General features: G+C 46.2%; 1 protein-coding gene across 5 annotated transcripts in view; it reads right to left on the reverse strand.

Moving 5' to 3' along the window:
- HLCS (holocarboxylase synthetase) overlaps nucleotides 1–14,705 on the reverse strand; it is a 214,160-nt gene that overhangs the window by 12,043 nt on the left and 187,412 nt on the right. The gene's annotated exons all lie outside the window — the stretch shown is intronic.

Raw genomic sequence — 14,705 nt, forward strand, 5'->3', positions numbered from 1 at the left:
CAGGCAAGAATCCTGGAGTGGGTTGCCGCGCCCTTCTCTAGGGGATCTTCCCAACCCAGGGATCGAACCTGTGGTCTCCTGCACTGGCAGGCGGGTTCTTTCCCACTAGTGCCACCTGGGAAGCCCCCTAGCTCTCAGTAGGACTTGTTAAAGTCAAAAATCAGACCCGTCAGTGCAGCCGCCAGGATGTCTCTGAAATACTTTGTGGGCGTGAGGGTAGTAGCAGGGCGGAGGTGACAGTGAGGTGGTACTCTGTTCGGAGGGTGGGTTCCAGAGCACCCTGCGCTGAGAAGAGGGACCACGCTCAGAAAGCGCTTCCTCCTCTGTCTGGCTCGGGGAACGGAGTGGAGCGTTAGACACAGTGAGAAAAGTAGAATACTTAAAGGCCAAAACACCCAGAGCGCCTCTCTGTGACCCTGGCGGGCAGAGCCTCGTGGTGCCCAGGTGCGGTGAGGGGGAGCCCTTGGCTGGCTAAGAAGAGCCTGGCCACCCGGGGCAAGGGCCGGGCCGGGCCAACAGGCACAGGGCATGCCAGCGAGCAGGCAGCCCCCTTGTCTGGGTGCCAAGCCCACTTCCATCTCACATGAAATACAGCTCCAGAGGTATTTCTCTTGGACACCATGAATAACCCATTGAGATCGGCTCTGCTTATACGCTGCTGGGCTCCAAGAATAAAGCGTCCTTTTCTTGCGTGGAAAATCCAAAGAAGGAAGCTTTGTCCACGCGGGGAGATAACATTGTCTTCTCTGGCTCAGCAGAAACCCAGCTACCTTCACCTAGGCTCCGAAGGCTGCTGGGCTCTGGGGTAGGGGGCAACACCTAACGAAGTTTTCTATGCAAAGGGGATTGGGGGGGTGGTGATTTTGCATGTGTGAGTAGATTGCAAAGGCTCTTTCCATCTCGGATGTTCTGTAAATAAATAGGTAGATGGCAGACAGTCATGTCTAGAGCCAGCCACGGTGATGGTGGAATTAGGCATGGGGAGGTGGGAAGGTGCAGAAACCAAACACAGGCTTCCAGAACAAAGAAAAATGATGAAGGGAACATACGCACTAAACTACTGGAGGTTTGGCAGCAGTGCACAGGGCATATTGATGAGAAGACTGAGCTTGTGAAGCTGAAGGCCAAGAGGAAATTCTGCGAGGAGGGAAACAATGAATGGGGCGGGCGGGGGGATGGGGAATGCTTAGTTTGAGCCAGGTGAAGACGGCTAGGTTTATTTGTGCGATCTGAGATAGCTCTGGGGGCAGAACCACACGGCTCACGGTCCACAAAGAAGCATTTATGAACTTTGGCAAAATGGAAAATTTGCATCTCCGAAGGTGGAGTCGCTAGGTTGCCTTAGCAGAAAGGAGACACCCTAAATGCATTTCTAACCCGAGCTGATGTTGTTCTGACAAAAGGAAAGAGAAAAAGGGGGGGGGAAGGCGGGGAGCAGGTTACATAACAACACCTCCCCACCTCTGTGGTTTTTTTCTTTGTTGGAAAAGGCTGTTTGGTAAACGGTTCCTGTGATCAGCAGCCAGGGGCAGGCACTGGGTACCACCGGGACACGGGAGGAGACTGCTCTGTTTTGGTACACTTCCCTTCTAGCTCAGTGGTAAAGAATCCGCCTGCCAATTCAGAAGACACAGGTTTGGTCCACAGGGCGGGAAGATCCCCGGGAGGAGGAAATGGCAATCTACTCCAGTATGCTTGCCTAGGGGGTCCCATGGGCAGAGGAGCCCGGTGGGTTATCCTCCACGGGGTCACTAGAGAGTCAGACACGACTTAGCGACTAAACAACAGCAGCTTCGGGCTGAAATACGCGGAGCCCCAAGGCTCACCTGGCAAACAGGACAGGGCCAGGGACACCTTGTTACTGAGGACATCGCAGTTCCGGCTGCGTGCTCTGCCAGGCAGAACCCCCCGAATGTCACGTGGCTGTGGGAGTTAAGTTTCAATATTTAAAACTAACCTAGAAGACAGACCAGGATAAGCTGGTGAAAGTTTAGGGTGAACAGAAGTTTATATTCAGAGTCAAATCAATCTACTTTGAGGATTCAAACCTAAAGACATAGTCCACACTCACCACAGTGCTATGAAAGTGAAAGTTTGGAAAAAACATAAGAGTTCACTGGGGAAATGAGGCCTGTGGGACAATCTGCAGTCATCATAAATGATAATTATGAAGATTACATAACAACACAGAAAAATGCTTGCAATAAATTTTCAATTTTAAAAAACAGGATATGAAACCCACATATACTTTTACCCCAACTGTGTAAAATTCACAGAAAAGCAAGGGAGGGAGATTCGGCAAAAGAATAATTGTGGCTATATTAGGATGATTTTATTTTTTAAACTTTCTTTAAGGTGACTGCTTACCTGTTTTTTTTTTATTTTAAATTAGAGGATAATTGCTTTACAGTTTGTGTTGGTTTCTGCCGTACAACATGAATCAGCCACAGGTACACACCTGTCCCCTCCCTCTTGAACCCCCCTCCCACCTCCCACCTCCCACCCCATCCCACCCCTCAAGGTTGTCACTGGGCACCAGGTTGAGCTCCCTGTATTACACGCAACTTCCCGTTAGCTATCTATCTTACATGTGGTAATGTATATATATCAGTGCCACGTTCTCAGTTCAGCCCACCCTCTCCTTTCCCCACTGTATTCCTGCCCTGCAAATAGATTCATCAGTACCATTTTTCCAGATTCCATATATGTGTGTTAATATACGACATTTGTTTTTCTCATTCCACCTCACTAGAAGTGACTCAAATTCATTCCTTTTGATGGCTGAGTGACATTCCATTATATATATATATACACACACCACAACTTCTTTATCCACTGATGACTGCTTGCATTTAATTTGAGAAGCATTTTTGAAAAATTTGGGGGGAAGAAGCATGGTTTTTATGTTTAGATATAATATTTGTTGGCAACCCACTCCAGTATTCTTGCCTGGAGAATCCCATGGACAGAGGAGCCTGGAGGGCTACTGTCCACTGGGTCTCAAAGAGTCAGACACAACTGAAGTGACTTAGCACACATTCGTAATATTTGTAAATATGTCAAAGAATAGGACTAAAAGACCAGCTTTAAAAATAAGATAATAACAGTCACCTGTAGCATCCATTTTATTATAACCAATGAACAAGACTTTATTTAATTTGTAACTAAAGAGCAGAAATTCTTAAAACCAGTCTGTTCATCTGCAATGGGAGCCTTAAAATTTTTATACCTTCTCACCCAGTGACTATATCCCTAAGATTGAATTCTAAGGAGTATTCAGACAGGGAAACAATAATTAAGGGTCACAGCTATTTCCTCACAGCACTGCACAGTGAAAAAAATCATAAATAGTACATACAGCCCACAATAGAGGAAAGAAAAAAAATCATAGTATCCCCAACATGAAAAAATATCATAACGCCATCAGTGATACAGGCAAATGCCCGCTGAACACCATTAGAAGATTTAAAGAGTGTGGAAATTCCTACATGCAGCATGATTCCACAGGTGCTTTAAAATATACTTTTAAAAATTATTAGGAAATATACCAAAATATTAGCTGTGGTTACTTTAAGTTATGAGTGTAGTTACTGGAAAAACACAGGAAAGTACAAAGCAGAAAAGTCATCCAAAGAAGTCCTTCTTAGAAATGTATATTCTTCTATACTTTTCGTCTTAAAAATACGACACACACACATACACACACACAATATATTATACAAAATATTTTCTGATGATTGGAAGGATTGCTCATTTTGGATCTTCTTTCTTTCTTTCTTATTAATCTTTGGCTACACCAACCAGGGAACGCATGCCCTACGCAGTGAAAGCAGAGTCTTAACCAATGGACCACCAGGGAAGCCCCTGAACTCTTAAAATGAAGTAGATATTTAGTTATGGACATTTTTATTTTGTTGGTAATAAAAAAAAAGGCTTAAAAACAGCATCATGATATGATCCCACCTATGTAAGCTATGTACTCCTATGTGCATTCTTAGACAAACACAGGACACCTATTAACGTTGGCTACCTCCAGAAGGCGGATGTAGAATGATACCACGGTTTTAGTTTCTTCATTGTGCTCTTCTGCGTAATCTCTGGGAGTTAAGATTCCAAGTGGTTTTTAGTTTCATTATATTTGTGCAAATTTTCCACTATATCTATACTTGGAGTGCATTCATTTCATCATCAGGGAAAAAAAAATGGTTTTTCAAATGTAGTACATTGGGAACACCAACCGTTATATCTGAGCATCACTGTTTTTAAAAAAAAGTTCAAAAGCTAAAATTTAAGGATTTTTAAAAAAAGTTTCACTCTAAAAGTACAATCAATTTTTTAAAAAGTTGCCTTCTATTCAAGAATGCACAGTATCGCTTTTGGAAAGAAAATGAATAGTGTTTTCTGTTCCCAAGAACGTGCATACTGGAGCGAGGAGGGTGACAGGGCTCTGACATGCTCAGGGAGATGGTCTAGGGTGAAAGATGCTGGACCCTGGACCAGCGGCTTCAGAATGGAGAGCCAGGCATTCGGGGGCCAAGCGGAGACCAGCAGTCCCAGAGGAGCACGGGGTTATCGAGGGACCAGGGGGTTATTGCTCCTGGCGGGAAAGGAAAGGTTCCACTTGAGACATGTCACGACAGAGGTGACTCAGGAAATGGGACAGGTCCGGATTTGAACCCCAGTGTTGACATGAACTAACATGGAGTGACGGGCTCCTCCTCTCTCCATCTCTCGGTCGCCTAGGAAACGGAACACCTGGCGCGGTCTCAGGCTCCCTAAGAAGGAAGCGTGAAGATACACAAGGTGCTCTGTCACAGCGTCGGTGCTTAAACCTTCCTCTTGGTTGTAGATCCCAGAACTTCGTACTTCCAGCACAGAGGAAGGCTTTGCATTTCCTCCTCTTGGGGTAAGGAGGGTGGTCAAGGAGAAGGAGAGGAGAAGAAGGCGTAGAACAAGTCTGTTTTTGGACCGTTCACAAAGTCTAGAGGTAACGTCTCTTCCCCGAACCTCTCGCCCCCTCTCCCATCTCTCTTACACACACATACTAACCTGATCTGAAGCCGGGCTAAAAAGCGTTTAGATTAACACAGCTGGGTTGCAAAAAATCTTCATTTCCAGTTTGAGGGACTCCGAACTCACTTAGCAAAGGTATAAACGGTTGGTTGAACTAGCTATTTGACTTTTTAAAGATAATACGTTTTTAGGTTATTGCTTTTAGAGATGACACATTTGTATGTTACTGCTTACAAATAATTGTGGTCAGTGACACACACAGGCACAGCAGTGTTACTACTGTAGTTCTTCTGTTATCTTCTGGGTTTGACGTTTAAAGCTACCCATCATCAATCTACCTTTCTGGAATGCTATTAAAGAAGTAAGCTCTAGATCATTTTCCCTTAGCCGTGTTTGGTGTATAATATAACAGGAGGAGCACTTATTTCAGTTACAGGCAAAGTGGGAATGTGGACTGCCCAAGAGTAGAACCATCACGCCTCCCCTGGGTGCGCCCCAGAAGCAGAGGCCCCACCTGTCCTCCTGTTGAAGGATGTCTGGGGTCAGCTGCTCTGGTAGGCTTCCATATCTCCTAGCATCCCAGGCACTCATAGGTTTTTATCTAATCTTCTCCATTTCCAACCTCATACAGAGCAGCATCCATTCTACTGCCAAATCACTTAACTGCTCACGGGGAGGGCGTCCTGTGGACTCAGCTTTCAGACTGAGGCACCTTCCTAGTCCATCAAGCATTTATTGTCTTTGGTCTGTATTACTCAAGATAAACTCAAACCATTGTTTCTTACCCCTGATATTGCTCCATAAATACCAGATGTCTGAGCATCACCTCCATGGACAGAGGAGCCTGGCAGGCTACAGTCCATGGGGTCAAAAAGAGAGAGACATGATTTAGCGAGTAAACAGCAACAACAGTAACGATTTCACCTGCAACCTTAGACCAATGCTGTTATAGAACTCACAGGGGGCATCCCTGATGGCTCAGTGGTAAAGAACCTGCCTGCAATGCAGGCGATGCAGCTTTGATCCCTGGTTGCAGAAGAGCCCCTGCAGGAGGAAATGGCAATACACTCCAGTATTCTTGCCTGGAAGAGTCCATGGACAGAGGAGCCTGACAGGCTATAGTCGATGGAGTCACAAAAAGAGTTGAACGTGACTTCGTGACTAAACAACAACAACCTCTCAGGCCCAGTTTCCAAGGCAGTCCTGATCCTAGATCCTCAGCATAACATTGCCACCACACATGGGAACTCAGACCATGTCCTAACCCCTCCACTAGGAGTCCCCAGATCACAGCAAGCATCTTCTCAACGCTCCTCTCAGGCTGATCAGAGTCCATCATCTTCAACTGGAGCCATCATCATGGCTCACTTACCCCAACAGAGGGCCTTTTGTTTGGAAACGCGGCTGCCATTTCAGAACATGGACTGACTCATCTTGACCATAAGGAAAGCAGACATCTGGGAATCATTTTCCTGAAGGCACTGTAGACCTTTCAGCTTGGTCACCTGGAATCAATGCTGATTTTCTACACTACAAGTCACCCTTTACAGGCATTATCTCATCTACGCTTTACAAGTCAGATGAGGACACAGTCTTGGAAAGGCGAAACCACTTCTCTGAGGCCACGGAGCCAGCATATCAGGGATTCAAGTTCTGGTTGGTTCTAAGGCCCATGATCTTTTGTTCTTCGTTTTGCTTTCAACCTTTTACTTTGAATAAAACCAGACTCACAGAAAACTTGTGAGGATACTGTATGATGAACTCCTACCTGCCCTTCCACCCAGCATCACCGACTCGACGGACATGAGTTTGGGTAAACTCCAGGAGTTGGTGAGGGACAGGGAAGCCTGGTGTGCTGCAGTCCATGGGGTCACTGAGAGTCAGACACGACTGAGTGACTGAACTGAACTGAACTTCACCCAGCACCCAGATTTCCCAAATGTTGACTTTTTTACCACATAGGATACTCCATAGTCTGTCCATAATTGTTTTTTCCAAACTATGTGAGAGTAAGTTGCAGCCATAATGTCTCTTTATCCCTATATTCTTCGGTGTATCTTTCCGAAAAAGTAAGGGTATGATTTAACATTAACCAACATACAATGATCAAAATCAAGAACTTGACATTGGCACAACACTGTTATCGAACTCGGGGATCAGCAAACTTTTTTCTGTAAAGACTAGACAGTAAATATTATATAGTCTTTTGTGAGCCACACTGTTTCCATGGCAACTATTCAACCCTTCTGTCTAAGCACAAAAGCAACTATACACAACATGTAAATACGTCTGGCTGTGTTTCGATGAAATTTTACTGACACAGAAATCTGAATTTCATATAATGCTTGTGTCACAATCTAGAATTTATTTTAATTAATAGACTCTATTTTTTGAGTGGCTTTAGGTTTATTTAAAAAAAAAAAAAAATCAGGGACTTCCCTGGGGGTCCAGTAGTTGGCACTCCGAGCTCCCACCGTAGGGGACACCGGGTGAATCCCTGGTTGGGGAACTAAGACCCTGCACGCCACACAGTGTGACCAAAACAACAACGACGACGAGACCCTGAAGAATGAAAGAAAGACTGAGCAGAACGCACAGGGTTCCATATACTCCCGCAACCACACCCCAGCGGGTTTCCCTATAATTAACATCTTATGTCAGCGTGGTACATCTCCTATCATCGTGGCTGTTGTTCAGTCACTCAGGCACGTCCGACTCTTTGCAACCACGTGGACTGCAGCACTTCAGGCTCCCCTGTCCTTCACTATCTCCTGGGGTTTGCTCAAATTCATGTCTTGGGTGTATGATGCCATCTCATCCTCTGTCGCCCCCTTCTCCTCTTGCCCTAGGTCTCTTCCAGCACAGGATCTTAGCGACTAAACAACCACCACCTTCTCAATGCCCCGCGTCAGGAAGCACCTGGTGTTGCCGGCCCCAGGACTGGTGCGTTACCGTTGACCCACTTGGGTAAGGTGGGGTGTGCGAGGGGGTTTCCACCGCCAAGCTGCCAGTTTCCCACTGTAGTTAATTAAGTACTTGTGGGGAGACAAATATCCCATTTCCCATGAAATTTAATCTACTAGTCTTAGCATCTGTAGATGATGATTTTATTCACATCAGTTATTTATTGGATGCTGCTAAAGAGTGGTTTCTCTGACTCCATCATTTCCTCCAGGTGTACTTGTTGCAAGCTACTATAAGGAAGAGCTTTTTATTCTACTTGCACATGCTTTTCTTTCTTCCTTTCTAGCAGAGTGAACTTGTGGAGTCTTCTTTATTCCGTAGATTTTTCCTATCATTGTTTATTTTCATGCCCCTATTACCCCAGATTTGGCAAGTAGAAGCTTCTTCAAGCTGATGTCTGTCTGCTGCTGACAAAGCCCTGTCATCTTTCAGCACTTCCTTACTTTTTGGCAATAAGAAGAGGTTCCACACCCATCCTGAACTTTCCCAGGACCAGCCCAGGACCTGGTCTTTTCTCCAAGGAGCTATGGTTCCTTTTAGAGGAGAATGGTGTTTAAAAAACAAATCTGGGTGTTAGGAAAGAACAAAAAAGTGCATATGTTTCCTTCCTTTTTTTCCATCTGTCCAGCCATCCTAAAACCCATGAATTAAAAAAAAAACCCAACACCATTAATTAATTGAAAATTCTCAGTTCCAACCCAACAGCACCAGGTCCATTTTACTCTCCTTTATTTTATTATTTTATTTCACTTTGTTTTGCCACACTGAGCAGCAGGTGGGATCCTAGTTCCCCAACCAGGGTTGGAAACTGCAGCCCCTGCATTGAAAGCATGGAGTCTTAACCACTGGGCCTCCAGGGAAGTTCCTCTTCTCCCCCTTTCTGTATTTGTAACCTCCTTCTCAAATAATGAGAAATCTGGCTCCCATTATCTCAAATATATTTACTTATTTGCTCAACACTCTGACACACAGAAAGTGGTTTCAGAATTGCTGACCTGTGCTACTGTGAAGAACAAATGCACTAACTAGGCTTCTCCAGGTCTTGTCTTTAGCCTGAGGGTATATAGTCAGCGACTGTGCTTTAAAGTTCATAGGGTTTGTTCTTTTCTCTTTTACCCGAGCGCAGCTATGTTAGTCTTCAGAAACAAGGTGAGGTTGAACTGCACTTTTGTGTTCCATCACAGGGTCACCCTGCCATTCCTGTTTCTTTATTCTTTAACTTGATCCCAAGAGTTAAAACTGTACAGAAAAGGAAACTCTGAGAAGTGTCACTTTCCTCCCACTTATTCCTTCTACTTAAGTCTTCCCATCAAACTTCTTTCTACAATTAACAATTCAGCTAGTCTTAGTTTCCGGTTTATTGTTCTCGTGAATCTTTCTGAACACGGGAACAGATAATTGCATATTTTTCTTTCTCGTGCTCCCTTACAGAAAGTCACCACTTTGTCAGTGATTATTTTCTTGTGTTTGGCCATGCGGAATCAGATTTTAGTTCCCTGACCAGGGACTGACCTGTGCCCTTGGACAGAACTGACATCTTGGGGTGTTGAGTTGTCCTGTCTAGGAGCAAGGAATGGCTTATATCTGTTCATAGGTATACTTTTTCTGAAAAGTTATGAAAATTTATATTCAAGAGTAAAATCAAAATGGGGTCCTTTTTTAAGAATGGAAATAGTGTCGTCCTAAATGTTTAAAAACCAAACACCACCACGCTTGCTCCAAAGTCCATTACGTCTGCGGCGCGTGTCTGCAGAGGTATTCTTCCCTGCTCTATACACGTTCAGTCTCAAACATTCTATTCTTTCCTAACTAGATTTACATAAAGCACTGTAATAAGCAGTTTCCTTGCCTGCAGAGCCAAGTGGCTGCTGAAACATCTGGGCAGACAAAGCAACGTGAAGGTAATGAATTTCTTCCTCTAGAAAGGGGGGCTCCACCCTGCCACTTAAAGGCCCTTCCTGGGCACTGGTTTTTCCACCCCAAGATGGTTGCCATTTCAAGGGTAATTACAAGGAAGAAATCTCTGCCCCTGCCAGGTGGTCCCCAAACCACTGATCCTTTCACCACCCTGCTGCCCTAGATGTCACCCTTCTCCCCTCTCGTGCTCAGACCTCTCTCTGGAGCCTCTCATGCACCCCACCCCGCAGAGAGCAAGCAGCGTGCCAGAGCTTGCTCGACCAGGAAGCTTAGCACCAGCTTAACTCTTCACTCAATGGGACAAGGGGCCTCTTTCTTTAATGCAGGGCTTTGCTCCATGATATGCTGGGTATATCGTCCCCATGAACCAAACCTGGTGCAGAGTCCAATTCTAGAACAGATTTTCCTTCAAATGGTCATTTTCCAGCCCCCTGCTTCCCCAATCCAACTCTGTTGACCCGAGATTGGTTTCTGCTTGGGCTCCTTGCTAGTAGAACATTTTATAGCCTGCTCCCTTACTGAATTCTTAGTTTGTTTTGTCATTGATTCTCTAAGGTTTCCCAGGTATGCTATCATATCAGCTGCAAGGAGAGATAGTTTTACTTCTCTCTCCATTTTGGTGGCTGTTATTTTCTCATAAAGCCATATTGGGCTCTTTTACGACCCCTGGACTGTAGCCCACCAGGCTCCTCTGTCCATGGGACTTCCCAGGCAAGAATACTAGAGTGGTTTGCCATCTCCTCCTCCAGGGGATCTTCCCGACCTAGGGATCGAACCAGTGGCTCCTGCTTTGGCAGGCAGACTCTTTACCACTGAGCAACCAGAGAAGCCCTTTCTCAGTTTGTATGCTTCTAATTGACTACTCTTGTCCGTCTGAATTGGCCAACATTTCTAGGATGATGTTAAACGGAAGTGCGGGTTGTTGACTAGAACTGCCCTTGTTCCTGTCTCATTGAGTAGGACACGAGCTTTAGGTCTCAGAGCATCTCACTCCCTCTTTCCCAGCGCTGGGACTCAGTCTCTACTCACACAGATTCTCCAGGGGGTTCTGGGAGATACTATTTCATCCCTTGTCCCTTCAGACCCAGGGGTGACAAGGGATTCCTTCTGCGGCATCTCTAGAGACCCTCCACACATAAAGCCTATCACCCTCCCTCACCTCCACAAGCTTTCCCATCGCCTCAGCTGGACTCTGTCTGTGGTCCTTGTGACTGCCCATCCCCACCACGTGCCCAGGGCAGTGGAGGTACAGTATTCTCAACCCTAAGTCATCAGGACGCTTGTGCGTGGAGAGGAGAAGGCACACAGATGAAACGTCAGCCTTCCTAGGGTTTGTCGTGAAAACACTCCTCTCCTGGTATCCTTGTCTTCATCCCCTACCTCTTAAAAAGGAAGCGCTTTCTCGGGCTTCCCTGGTGGTTCCGTGGTTAGCAAGCTGCCTTGCAATGCAGAGGACAGCGGTTCGATCCCCGGTTCGGGAGAATCCTGCCTGCCACGGGGGAACTGAGCCCGTGAGCCACAGCTGCTGAGGCCACGGGCAGCAGCTACTGAAGCCAGGCTCCACAACAAGAGACCCCACGGCAGTGAGAAGGCCGCGCGCTGCAACTCGAGAGGCGCTGCTGCTCATCGCAGCCGGAGAAAGCCCACATCCAGCGATTAAGACCCAGTGCAACTACAACTAAATATTAAAAAAAAAAAAGAATTTCCTTGCTTTAAAAATAAAGTGCTTCTCATTTGATAACTTTTGAGTTTCACTGTCCTTTTATTTTGCTGGACATTTCAGAATCAATCTTCTGCATATGTTTATATATGCTTTTCTATTTAAACTTCTTTTTTTTTTTTAAATCTAAAAAACATAGTACCATACCGCCAAAGGTGTTAGGAAACATGCTCAAATAAGGACGGGCTCCAAAGACTGCTCTGCCAACAAAATGCCAGTAAAATCTGAAACCCGGGTTCAGACACACTGGGAGCGTTCCAAAATTTAAAACTTAAAGAACTTCTTTATTCCAGTAAATCAGCTTCCCTGTGAATACCATCAAAATCCTATGCTTTAATGAGTGAGGGAATATCAGAGGAAGGGGTGGAGAAGGAAAGGATTTGGACGAGTATGAAATTTAATTTAAAAACTATTATGAGGAGTTTAATTTCCCCCTCCCCCAACTAAATACATAAATCTTTCCCATGCATTTTCTTTGTTTCCTTTTCCTTTGAAAAAACTTTTTTTAAAGGCATCCTGAACCATCTGAAACCATAACAGAGTACGTCCAACAGGGCGGAGTTTTTAATAATAAATACAGTTACTGGATTCCTGTTAATTAAAATGCCATGTTAGATATATGGAAGATATATGCGAAGAAACGTTACATAATGGTGTGTTCTCATTGAATGTTTAATCAAACCAAGGAGAAAAAGACCTCGGCAGCAAGGACAGTCAGCAACACAAGGCCATGCGGGCCATCTAAGTCCTAGGGACAATAAGAGGCATCAAGAGTAAGGGGGAGATGGCTCACTTCCTGAAGGGTAGAGTCGGGGGACAGAGGACAAGGCACATGGATTGCATTTAAAGATGTGAACACGTGTGGAAACTAAGCTGGCCTTGGTTGGTGGGCACTAGGGCACTGTCACTTCTGCTCCAAGCCCTGATGTAACTCGGGATGCTCTTCTAAGGGCGTCTCCCAGGTGGGATGGGGCACCATTGTCAGTGAGTTCAGTTGCTCAGTCGTGTCTGACTCTTTGCAACCCCATGGACCACAGCACGTCAGGCCTGCCTGTCCATCATCAACTCCCAGAGTTTACTCAAACTCATGTCCACTGAGTCAGTGATGCCATCCAACCATTTCGTCCTCTGTCATCCCCCTCTCCTCCTGTCCTCAGTCTTTCCCAGCATCAGGGTCTTCTCCAACGAGTCAGTTCTCTGCACATCAGGTGGCCTAAGTATCGGAGTTTCAGTCAATACTTTTCAGCCAATACCATTTTCATCTTAGCAGAAAACTGGCAATGGAGTGTCTGCCTTTGAGAGAGTGCCAGGCCATTCCAGCTCCAGCACAACCACCATTTAGGGGGCACTTGGTTCGACCAGCCTGAGGGGCTGCTGGAGCAGGGATCCTCTACCACAGTGGGGATCACAGAAAACCCAACGTAGGTGCTTTTGCTGGGGGGGGGGGTGCATCCCTGGGGTCACCTGTCTATGCCAAGTCCCTGTCCCTGTGCATAAAACTGGGCTTTATCTCTTCACAGGGCCCTGGGAGGAAGGAACAGGTCACCCTGCATGGGCACCCTGAGCAGAGTACCGAGCACACTGCAGTCTTTAGTTAACCCACTGGGATAAGAGATGGACCACTCCCCACAGTGAGCCCTCAAGGAGAGCTGGCAACTTGAGCGCTCTGGATTAACACAGGCATTCTCCACCCAAGGTGCTCTCTCATAAAGACATTCTGGAAAAAGAGGAATCATCTGATGTCTCCTTCTTACATCACTGACTGTAAAGAAGATTAAGAGAAAAGACCCTGGAAACACCTGATAAAGCCATCCAGGGCTGCCTAACGCTGGTGCTCATCATCCCCAGGCCGATTAAGGCCAAGACTGGCTGTGCTGAAGACAAGACCAGAAACCATTTCTGCTGTTATCTAGTTAGTACAGTTCAGTCACTCAGTCGTGTCCGACTCTTTGCGACCCCATGGACTGCAGCACACCAGGCTTCCCTGTCTATCACCAACTCCCAGAGCTTACTCAAATTCATGTCCATCGAGTCGGTGATGCCATCCAACCATCTCATCCTCTGTCATCCCCTTCTCCTCCCGCCTTCAATCTTTCCCAGCATCACGGTCTTTTCAAATGAGTCAGTCCTTCCCATCATCAGGTGGCCAAAGTACTGGAGTTTCAGCTTCAACATCAGTCCTTCCAATGATATTCAGGACTGATTTCCTTTAGGATGGACTGGTTGGATCTCCTTGCTGTCCAAGGGACTCTCAAGAGTGACCTAGTTAATGGTGTCCATTAACTATGAGGGTTGTCAGGGTTCCCAGTGGATCCTAGCAGCCCAGCGTATATTTCTTTGACTGTTATAGCTCGGCTTGCCTGGAGTTGGGTCACAGGTTTTTCTGTTTCCGTTCTGTTGCATGCACTCAACTCCGTCTAGTGAGCTGTTTGGTCATCACGCCCCATAAGACCATGGCATCTCCTAGGGATGGCACTTGGTCTTCCTGAAGCGGTACTGTGCACACGTCCCCTCTGCAACCATCCTAAATGCCTGCACAATGCACCTCGAGGGACACACACACAGCCAGCCAATCTGCAGGATACCTCGGACGATGACCCACCACGCCCAGTGACCTGGGTCCACATGCTGCTGGGACACATAGGCGCAGAGCAAAGCAGCGGAGCACGCAGGACCAGAGTTGGTTCTTCTGCGGATCACGGTATCGACAGAACCTCGGACCTGCTGCTCACGCTGCTCCAGCGAATGACCCTCAGGCGAGCCAAGAGCGGTGGGCTGAACTTAGCATCCTAATGAAATGGAGATTGCTGGTGTGCCTCCATGTAATGAAGCTGCCTGGAACTTCTCAGACCGCTTTTTACGATAAGCATTAAAAGGCAAGGAGGAAGACGAAAGTTCCCCCTGCAGACCCCGTCTGTAACGGGGGGCTGAGGAGGCCTTCAGGGCGGGGTCTGGGAGAGAGGTTTATGGACTGGGTTACAGTCGGAGGTCATTATAGAAAAGGAGTGTGTTATTAAAAGTATCCTGAAGTTATAAAAACTCAGAGGATTTTTTAGCGAGGATGAATAACGTCTTTGGTAAAGATGAAGTC

This window comes from Bos indicus x Bos taurus, chromosome 1 (assembly GCF_003369695.1).
Source record: "Bos indicus x Bos taurus breed Angus x Brahman F1 hybrid chromosome 1, Bos_hybrid_MaternalHap_v2.0, whole genome shotgun sequence".
NCBI lineage: Eukaryota > Metazoa > Chordata > Mammalia > Artiodactyla > Bovidae > Bos > Bos indicus x Bos taurus.